The 11,794-nt window shown below is 34.0% G+C and overlaps 2 pseudogenes; both read right to left on the bottom strand.

Moving 5' to 3' along the window:
- Window positions 1–4,332: 4,332 nt before the first annotated feature.
- On the bottom strand, window positions 4,333–6,841 carry LOC111274237 (plastid division protein PDV1-like; annotated as a pseudogene).
- A 2,621-nt stretch (window positions 6,842–9,462) lies between these two features.
- On the bottom strand, window positions 9,463–11,583 carry LOC111287832 (low affinity inorganic phosphate transporter 4 pseudogene; annotated as a pseudogene).
- Between the last annotated feature and the right edge of the window lie 211 nt (window positions 11,584–11,794).

Here is an 11,794-nt window from a genome sequence, read left to right as displayed (position 1 = left end):
AAAAGAGCCGAACGCACGCACTTCGTCACCAATTGCCGATTAAAATGACGTAAATGCCCCATTTCTTTCACTCTATTTAATTACGTCAGTAAACAGTTAAAAGCTGTTGAGGAACGGTCGTAAATATAAAATATATTAAAATTTATTCATATTTAATTCCTTAACATTCCTATATCTAATTTAAATTAATGGCTAAACTGACGTATTTATAGTTCTTCATTCTGAAGAACACGCCATTAGTTGTTTTTCAATTGGTTGGAATATATATATATATATATATATATATATGAAAAATAAGAGAACACGATGGGAAATTAGGGTCATAGAACATGAAGAATTTATAGAAGACTAGTGGCAAAGTTTGATAGTAGTATTGCTTAATTATGGTAATTTATTAGTGGCAGGAGAAGCGTAACTAACCATAGAATTTGGAGTTACTGAACCAGAGTGAAGCCCCACCCTCTAGCCTATTTCCAATTATTTAAGGCTGGATGCTGGTCCCTATCCTGGAAATTAATGAAAAATTAGATAAGCAAGAGAAGTAAGAAGTTGCCGTTGAGGACAGAGCCACTTGTACTAATGCTTGATATCTACGGCTAAAGGAGGCTAGCTAGCTATATCGAGAGTTTGCAGTGCCACTATGCCAGGCTGACCAAAAACAGCTGAGCAGAGATATTCAGCTCGCTAAATAACACCAACTTGCTTTTTCTTGTACTTGCACAATAGTATTTGCAGGCTGCAATTATTATGACTTTAATGAACAGCTGCGCACTTACGAGTTTCGTCTTTTCTGCAATTTCTTTCCGTATCTATCTGCCCACTTTCCAAGCAACCTTTAGTCCCCCCCGCTTCTGCTTTATCAGCTGACACTCTCGGTCTATGGAAGCACTTCCCCTTCCCAATGGTTTCTACCTTCCAAGTCATTACTTCAACTCTGAGTTTTGGATTCATTCCTATAAATTAAACCTCAGTGCATGCATGGTCGTTCCTTCATTTTCTTCATCTAAAAATTTTATAGATCGGTATATTTCAACATTTAGAACTTGGACATCTATCTAATAGATCTCAGGAGGATATCTTGTTCTTAAGGAGGGAATCAAGAATATGCAATAAGACTTTTGACAGAATTACAAAATGAGGAGATGGAGCTCTTGTCCATAGCTTGCCCCGATGGACCATTCCTTCTACACTTGATTTAGTTGTTACTTGTAATTAGTCTTAAGTTTGAAAGATTTGTGGCCGTCACAATTGACCAATGGGTTTAATCTCACCCTGATTCACCGTTCTCTATCTTTATAATATTGAAAAATGAAAATCTTCTCAAGCCAATCATGTTTAATTAATTTTTTGGCTCAATGATCTTGTCCATGTTCGACCAATCAAATGCCCAATACGGACCATGGATCAACCACGAATGCAAGGGAGCCGTCCACTCTAACCTCGAGGGCCCACAAAATAAATTTCATGGCCCGAGCTCATGCACATTGCGAATTAAAATATGACTTTTATGGCATTTGATTTTGAGGTAGGTCCAGACCCTAAAAGAAAAAAAGGGCCCAATACACAATCAGGTTATGAACACGTGAAATTTGTATGGGTTCCTGCACCCATGTGCAGTCCAGTCAAAGCATTTTTCATCCACGTGGCATCATGATACTGGACCGATCTGAAACATGTGGCATTGACATATTCATGATACTCGGGCCGGTCAGACCCAGAAGAGAAAAAAAAATTAATGAGGAAAGTTTCAAAGTTGTTTTAGGTGTTAGGTCCTAGAGGCCAGAAGGCTTTATCTTTCACCTGCCGACAATAAGGTTATGGAGGAAATTTTAACAATCTTTGAAAGCTGGGACTGGATTTCTATAAAATAAAGTGGATGTAATTTGTAATTTTACAATTAAAAATTGCGCGTACCCATGGAGTTTTATATTGCTTCCCAATTTACAGGGTCCGATGCCATCATTGCCATCATTATTCTTAAGCTCAATAGTCATCCTTCTTGCTTTTACTATTTTTTCATTCCTCATTCAAGCGTTGGAATTTTAATTTCGATTTGTTTATCCTTTTTTTTTTTTATAGATTAGATGAAACATCTTCTTCAAACAACTTACAGATCCTATCCTACTAACTCAAAAAAAATCTCAACAATCATCATTCACAATCTTATATTCTAAAAATTTGTTTAATTTTACAATTAAAATTAAGAAGGTGATGTTTGGGTACAAATAGTTGCATTCCATTTTCTCAATGGGAAAGTCATACATGTAACAATGATATCAATTAAGCTTTACTTTCACGTACCCATAATCTAGATCCATATTTAGAGTTGTTTGATGTCATAAATAAATAAACTTAACCCTCAATAAATCTGTTAAGTTTGTGTGGTGATATTTTTAATTTTCCTTCAAAATGTATAGCCTATAGAACATAATTAGCTCAATCATATTAAAAGTGAACGGATCACATGATTTTTTTTTTTTTTTTGGGGGGGGGGGGGGGGGGGAGGGAGGCTAGAATACCAGAACCCAAGGTTTCAATGAATAATTTATTTTCTTGCCGTCTAACCAATGAAATACTACATGTGAATTTTGTTGAGATTTTTTTTTTTTTGAATTTCTCTTTAAAACTCTTAATCCATCTACTTACCTTACCTGCTAAAAGAGGATTGCGCCTCATGGCCGCTTCCTGATTGCAACAGACCTCGTGCATTTAAAAAAAAAAAAAAATAGATAGAAAAAAAGTGCTCTATATGGATTGTGATTGACCTTTAAAAAAATTTTTATTCAAACTTTTTTAAACTTTTAACATCAAATTTTAATCAGCGTAAACTAACTTTTTTCTGATGCTAATACGGGGACAGTTGACTGGGAGCCCTTTAAAAGTGTGATAGAGGTCCAATTATAAAACGCAAGCGATATGTCTCCTAATATACATATGAAAACTGTGGAAGATATTATAGTGTGTGTGTGTATATATATATATATATATATATATATATATATATTGTGCAATTTACTTTTTGCAAGTCCAAGTTGACTAACTTGGAATTGGTTTGACATTTTCCCACCGAAAACACAAGGTCTCCTGTCCCACCTGGGATTATACAAAGATTAAAAGCAGGAAACAAAGTTATTAGGCATAAAGAAAGGAGGATGTTTTCTTGTCTTCTAATCCGTTTTACTTGAGCTTTTTGCTTGAATGGGAGCTTTGAGTCATGGCATCCAATAAGAAGTCAAAGAAAGTGTTTAAACACTGCTGCTAATTATAGGGTTATTATGTGTTCAAACTTTTAGCTTTTTTGGTTTCTGCCAACAAAAAGCTCCTTCAAAAGCCCTAAACAAAGCCAAACATTCCCACATTCCTTTTCCTTGCATGATGGTTTTGTAATTTGTCATTAATTCATTCTTCCAGAAACGCCTTCCTTTTTTTTCCCTGTTTAATCATTTATTGACATTTCCCCCAAATGGAGTGGGAATGAATCTGATACATTTGGAATTGAATTGGATAAAATTTCATAGAATATTTCATGTCAAGCAAATTCAATACTAAAGGCCAATGGCCTGGGGGACACACCAACTTTTCGTTTATTTCCTTTGCTGGAATTAAGAAGAGGGAGAAGAATATTAAAAAAAAAAGTTAGAAAGAAATATCTGAAATAAGAAAAGCATTGCCAACCGGATATTGAAATTTCGCCCATGATTTAGCCTGCAGGTTGATCCTAGTATGCTTGAGAGATTATGATGCGGGTGCTTGGGCTGACAATTGACTAAAGAGCCAACTAAGAGTGACACACTCTGACAAATGGCAAGAGGACAAGAAAAATATAAAGAAAAATAAATGCAAAAGGAAAAGATCTAGCAAGCCTGAGGTGTGAGAATTTAGAATTTGAGAAGATGATTCTGGGTTGCTTTCTGGGCCTAAGAATCGCCTGATTGAGTGGGCATTTGTCTAATATGGGAATAGTGGCCCATCTACACCTTGTCAGAACTGATAACAAATATCTTTTCGGAACCCAGACCACTGCCACTAAAAATGGTTGAGCCTACAATGAGTCAGGTTCATTACTCAGAAACTAGGAAGTTAAAGGGCAAAATCTCTAACAATTCAAAATATTAACTTCACAGTACATTTATTTAAGCTAAAGACTTGTATAAGCAAAGCCTAGCCTTCCCGCTCTACGAGAATTTGGTAGGGAAAATGGACTGCAGGGGAACCAGGCGTCATGTGGAAGGGCTTGCCAATAATTGGCCATTACAAGGCTCTCTGTAAGAAATATGCCAGAGAAATATTTGCCAAAACACTACTAACGATTGAAAGATTTCCAATAATTTCAGGACTAATGTAAATCTATTGTTCCATTTGTCATAATACAATGAATTTCTCGAGCAAACATATATCAGATACCAAATTGGAAACGGGGCACAACAGAGAGGGAGAGAGAGATTAAAAGGTAAAAATTGTAGTTAAGATTAGGCATGCATAAACATGGAAAATATCAGCTAAATAATAGGGGTATACACTGAGAATAGTGGAGGTAAGAAAAAGATAATACTCTGTAATCTGGGATTCCCTGCTACACAATCATTTCTAATAAGGTATATATGCCTCAATAATGATACCAGCTAGAGCAATCAGCATTTTGACAACAGCTACAACTAGGATATTACATAAACTAGGGACCAATTCTTTGCCAACATGCTCACCAAAAACCTTGAAACTCCCATGGGAAGAAACTGAAAGACAACAAAGCTTCTTGAAATTTTCAAAAACAGCACAGCATGGCATCCTATCTTTTAATTAACTTTGAACCAAATTTTGTGTCTTCTCCTTAACTCTGGGCCAAAAACACATCCAAGTGGCTCAAATGACCATAGGACGAAGGCCCTTCCAGTTTAGAATTCTTTCTCAAATTTCTGTAGCTGTTGATGTTATCTCCTTCTCTCTCTGGATGCTCTGTAAAAGCAATCTGATGCAGATGCAACATTGCTATCATGTTAAGAGCAAATAGATCTGCATTTCTTAGCATCCCACCCAAATGATCAAATTTCAGGGATTTCTTCGCAGAGTAGAAGCTAGAAAGAACTTTGATGAACATATTAGAGTGCTTCCCTTCATGTGACACAAAATTCTGCCCACATGGACTAACTGGTGCATTGTAAAGGTTTTCAGGTGATAAAAAACAGCTAGCATCATGTACATCTCCCACAAAAGCTACAGCTTCATCAATTACTTTGTACTTCTTACCATTGTGCTCAGACAATCTCAATGCAAGAATTAACCGGCTTTGCTCTAATCGTGCAATGGCAGAATCTCTTTCAGCCTGTATTTGTACAGTCTATAAAAATGAACGAAGAGATATCTATAAGAGATCCAGGTGCATGCTACTTAATGATATCCAAAAAATTGTCATGACTTAAAATTTAAAGCAAACAGGAAAGATCAGAAAGATATAAGTTAATTTAACACGAACACCACATCACCTCAAGAATTGAACCCAGCGTTTTTTCACTTGAGGTTATGAAGCAAGATATTAGGATTAATAACATTCTTGGGTGCAAACTAGTGCATTTCCTAGCATTGCAAATCAAATCGAATTCCTTCTCTTACATTTTGCAATTATAAAACCTTCAATGAAGTTCACATAATGCTTCTGCATGCTAATGTAATGCGGTCGTTAGTTACAGCATAAAGCCATCTCTGACCAACTTTCATGCATCTTGTGATGATACTCCCAAATCCTTCTATATCTCCTCGTCATCTTGGCTTTGTTCCTTCTGATACTCCCAAATCCTATTATATCTCATCATCTCACCATTCTCTCCGGACTCTAGAATCCACAAAACTAAAGTAAGTTCATTTCAGCTTAGCTCCATTTCTATACAAGAGATAGTAGACATCATAAGCTCCCTCATAAGAAGCCATTACGAAACAAAGCTTGAATGTGCAACAATTGAACAATTGCCTGGATGATTCCTTCTTGGCTTTGTTCCTTCTAAATATATGCCTCAATCCAAACACAAAACCTTCACAATCACATTTATACCATTGTATCAAATGTAATAAGTAGTTTCTCAGTTCCCTATATAACAATAACAACAACTTATTTTCGAAGCTGAGTTCTCAACAATCGATTCTGTATAATATAGATTGGATAATATTATCCTCAAATCAACAAATCCAAAATCTATGCAATAACTAGATAATCAACACAAAAAGCAATCTGTGAATCGAATTTTCCTTTCTTTTTCCCCGAATTTCCCTTCAATTACTTAACAACCAAACATTCTTAAAGTAAAATGTGCAGAACTAGAAGCAAAATTAGAAATTTACATCCCATTAAAAGAACTAGAGCTCCTTTCTTTTAGTTATATTGAGCCATTTTCATAGTCACTCGTATATTGAATTTACTTTACAATTATTATATATATAAAACTAACCCTAGGATACCAAAATCAATTTCCTATCCACTTTCCGTTATTTTTTACATAAATCAGAACCAGTCAAAAACCACAATAAAAAATAAAGGAGTTAAACTGACGTGGAAAAATTCGAGCTGGTCCTCGAGATTCTCGAGAGCGGTTCCGATAGCATTAAGACTCTTGGCCTCTTGAATTGAGGAGTCACCATCGTCGATTCGAAAGCCCTTGACGAACACGAAGCCACTCCTCTTGTGGTCATCGACGTCGTCGTTATAGAGGTTCTCCTTGTCGGATTTTCTTTGGTCTTTGATAGAAGAGTTAAGCAAGTGAGCTCGAGAAATCAAGTGAATGGCGTCGCTGAGCTTGTCGAGTAAGTGTCAGATTTTCTCCAGAACTGCCTCGATTTCCTCGATCTCCATGTCCCATTTCTTTTCTCAAGTGGAGGTAAAGCGAGGGAATTTTGGGGAAGGAAATGTTAAATGTTAGTATATTTCTAGTGTTTGGTTTACCGCTCTTTCTGTTGTTGACGTTCGAAGATTTGACTTTTTCCAGTGCGCCTCCTCTCACGGCAAAGATCATTTTTTTTTTTTTTGTAACCCACAAAATCCGAAATTCAACTTACTTTTTCAGATCTTGGTGGCGGGAAATTGAAACTCCCATCGTTTACATTTTGTACAATTTGCTTTGTGTTGAAACAGATTTCTTCAAGAAATTGAAACCAGTAGGGGAACGGGGCCCAGATTGAAATGTTAAAGTTGAAGTTGATATTCGTTCATCTCTTACGGTTTTGTAAAGATCATATAGGTCTTTATTTTTAAGTCAGTTCAATTTTTTGTTATTTCTTCAAAACTAGTCTCTAGCCAATGGTATAGATTGTGTTTTCTTTGAGAGTCCAATATGATTTTTTATAAATAACATAATCCAACGTTGATGTAAAAATTGTTAGATTGCACCCATTAATATAAGTTATTTTTCGTTTTGGGAGTTTAGTATTATTTTGCTAATGCTTTTGCTTTTGCATTAATATTTGATACACATATATTATTCATAAAGGTATTCATTTAATGAGTTCCATTAATTTCGAGTCAAAGTAAATGAATTATATTATTTTATTTTCATTAATTGAATTAAAATTTTTAATTTTAAAAATTAATTAATCGAGATTAATTAATTGGTACGATTAAATTTTTGGTTAATTAAATAATAAATTTTATTAAATTAAATTAAATTTTTAATTTTTAATTTCTCATATATGAAACAAATTAAATAAAACTATCCAACAAAAATATTTAAGTATCAAAGCATTAAATTAAAAAAAAACTTTAAACTTGAAATGAAATGGACAATTCATATATTTTTAGTTTTATATATAGGTTTTATTATATTTTGACTAAAATTTTGGTTAATTTGATTTTTTAACTAGATTAACCAAAAAAATCATTTTTTAAAATCATTTTTTATAACAAACTAATATTAATTTGATAATCGATCAATTAATTGAATTAAATTAATTCGATCGATTAATTTAGTTAAAACTTAATTTTGAATACCCCTAAGTATCAATAAATTATATGATGACACCTCAAAATAAGTAAAATTAAAAGTAATTAAATACTTAAAAATAAATTACTTTTAATAATAAATTAAATTTAAATAAATTTATTATTATTTACCTATAAGGATTTAATAATTTTAATTTTATTTATTAATGCAGTATCACAATATGATTGATTAACAATATATAAGACTTATACATTATTATTATATCAAATATAAACTCTTTATTTTTTTAAAATGTGTCTCAATAAAATAAAAATAAATTAGAGCATTGCTTATAAAGTCATAGTTCAATTATTGACTATTAGATGTGAAATTATTTTCCCTCTGAGTGACAATAAAAATATTACATATTCTTATCAATTTAAAATTAAAATTTTAGTTTTATTTAAATTCTTAAACTTATGTTCTTGAGAAAATAGTTTCAAATTTAATTTTTTTAAGAAACTTGTTAATTAGATTTATAATGTCAATCAATAATGAAATTTATATATTTAGACGCGTTTCACTCCATTACACGTCAATATTATAGTTATATACAATTAAAATTGTATCCACATTGAATATTAAAAATATGTTTGCATTTTTGTGTGTGACCTAAGTTGAAACTAATTATTATATTATAAAAAATACTTAAAGAAATACGATGAATTAAAAACTTAATTATATATATATATAAACTTGTGAATATTTATTTGACAAATTGAGTCATGTAAAAAAAAAAAATTTTTTTATAAATAACAAATTTTGAATAAGCTAAATTTAAATAAAAAAAATTTGTAAGAGGCCAAGTAAAGATAAAAGGAATATAAGAAAAAAAATTTCGAATAAAGCTGGCACTTAAAAAATTAGAAAGATCAAGTAAAGATATAAAGGAATTATCTAAAAAGATTTTGCATTAAAACTGACATTTTAAGAAATCTAGGGAAGGCCAAGTAATAATTAATGTGAAAAAAAAAAATGAAATTCCATAGCCTCTTTAATCCCCACGGTACGTCCCTAAAACAAGGAGCTAGCTGGAATTGGAATGAAAAAAATTATATACACATAAAAATATATATATTTATGTAGACATAATTTATTTTATTTTTCATATCAAAATTTTAATCTAATAAACAAAGCCAATTTTTTTTTATTTTTCAAAAATATCATTACGAAACAGTTATGTGTGTATATTATGTATATTTCTTATATCTATATAATATTTTCCAATTAAATTTGTTGTCGACGCCTCAAAATAGTATTTCTGTATTTTTTTCTGGCTAAAATATAATATAAGTCCTTGTACTCGATTAAATTTATCATATGAGTTGGTATCATTTTATTGATATCAATAATGTTTTATTTTTTATTTGGCACTTTCTTAGAAAAATGTAATGTTTTTCATATTGTATGGAATTTTATAAAAAGTTAATGACGTTAACATTTATTTAGGTCCAAACAAAGCCTCAATTTGATCCTAAATAGTAAATGATTTTAAGACTCGGTGATAATAAATTTATTAAGTTAAATCAAATTATTTTGTATAGATCACTTAATTTGCTTTTAACTAAGTTGACAGCTTACCATTACATAAAGGGTAAAAAATGAAATCACCCTTTGGCAATGCTAGACAATGGCCTAGAGAGCAACGGTTGCAGTTTTTATTCATAGATCACGCAGAAATTACTAAACAAACAAAATTACAAAAACAAAGGCAAAAATCTGTTGTCTTTCACCGCTTTTATTGAACAGGTTTTTTTTGTTTTTTTCATCACACTTCAAACTAGTTAGCTAGGTATAATTGTATGATCATCCTCCAAGGCCAATAATTTACCCTTCAATTAGCTTCCAAGCGGTCGCTTCCTTGCATAGTAACCGATCGTCTGGCGGCCATCTGAGTCTCATTCTGGCCACCACCATCTTCGCCTGAAATTTCCTCTAAAGACCGACCTCTGGTTTCTGGCACCAGGAATGTGAAACAAAATCCCAACATATTTGTAAAGGCCAAAAAGATGAGGGCACGCCTGATTTTGCTAGCTTCCCCGGACAATGTAAATTTTTGTACCACGAAAGCCGCAATTATTGCCCCTGCCTTCCCTGACGCCGCACTCAGCGCATGGCAAGTGGACCTCAGCCGGGTAGGAAACAGCTCCGCCGGGAGCACAAAGGTTGTACTGTTGGGGCCAAAGTTGGCAAAAAAGAACGTTAGCCCGTAGAGAACAGCAAATAACGACTTATTTTCGTCTTTGAGATACTGGTATTTGAGGCCAAGAATCAGCATAAATATAGACATCATGAAGAAGCCAACTAGTTGAATGGTGAAGCGGCCAATCTTTTCTATGAAAAGGACGGTGAACCAGTACCCTGGGAATGTACCAAGCAAAGCAACGATGAACATGGCACGTGAGTTATCGTAGACTTCTTCTAGAGCGCTGACATCAGCAGCTTTTTTGGTGAGATTCATAGCAGGGAAAATATCCTTTTGTGTTAGGTTTTGACTGTAGAAAGCAATATCCAATAAAAACCATGTGGTCATAGTACCTATCAAATGAAGCCCATGGCGTCTGTAGAACTCAGAGGATAGTAATGGGTACTGGTTTGCTGCCTTGAACTGGGAAAGCTTATCTTCTTCCTCTTCGAGTTTGATGTCAAGGACCCGACCCATATCAGCCGCAGCTTGTTTGGCATTTCCTTCAATAAGAGCAGTGTAACGACCAGTTTCGGGCATCTTCATCCGCCAATAAAACGTTAAAAGAGCTGGTAAGGCACCGAACATTAGCACAATCCGCCATAGATAATCTGCTTGAGGTGGGGTGGAGAAGATTGGGTCTTCTTTGAATGACGGCCTTTTGTAGAGCTTAAGAAAGATTGCTGAAAGAATCATGGAAACTAACCCAGCAAATATAATCCCCACACCTTGCATTGCAAAAACGGCGGCTATGAAGGCCCCACGGGTTTTTTTATTAGCATATTCAGACATAATTGTGGCAGAAAGAGGGTAGTCACCACCAATGCCAAAACCCAACCAAAATCGAAAGAAACAGAGGGTTCCAATCACAGATTCGGAGGTGGAACCAAATGACAGACCTGAGCAAATGGCACAAATCACCATGAGGATGAGAGTGATCCCGTATACTTTTTTGCGACCTAGTTTATCCCCGAGCCATCCAAAGACTAGTTGGCCACTAAGAGTTCCGAATAAGGCTACACCAGTAACCAAGTTGTTAATGTTAGGTTGGAACTTTCCCGGCGTGCTGGGTTTATCAGGATTATAGAAGTAAAGGCGGCCCAAGAGTTTCGACACAGCGGTGATGCAAAAGAGATCGTAGGCATCGGTAAAGAAACCCATGCCAGCGATAACAATGGCTTTGACATGGTACCATTGTGTACGAGCCGTGTCAAGAGCATGAAGCACTGCTAGATTATTATTTGAGGCCATTTTGTTTTGGGTGACCTTTGCTTATTAGCTCCTTCTGGTTGGAGATTTTGTGTTTCTTTTGGCTTATTTTATACAGAAGAACAATAAGGCTAAAAACGTTGATACCAAGGCTTTGGGGTAAGAACAAGAAATTGAGAAAGGAATATGAAGGATATTCTACAAGATTTCGATGAGAAAAGAGTAAGATAATTAAATAGGGTCGCAAAGAAGTTGTCGTCTCGTTTTGACCCCGGATTCATGGAAACTCATAAATAACAATAAGGACGAAAAATTCTTGCTGTATTTGGAGGTATGTATCTTGCTCTAATTCTTTGTCCTCTTTCCTTTCTTAGTGCAGTATACAATATATTGCAGGTTAAGTACCATAGGTAAGTGCTGGAATATGCAGCAGTAGATT

Source organism: Durio zibethinus, chromosome 17 (assembly GCF_047325235.1).
Source record: "Durio zibethinus cultivar Kanyao isolate XHJ-2024 chromosome 17, ASM4732523v1, whole genome shotgun sequence".
Classification (NCBI taxonomy): Eukaryota; Viridiplantae; Streptophyta; class Magnoliopsida; order Malvales; family Malvaceae; genus Durio; species Durio zibethinus.
This window is presented reverse-complemented; position numbering and strand designations above follow the sequence as displayed.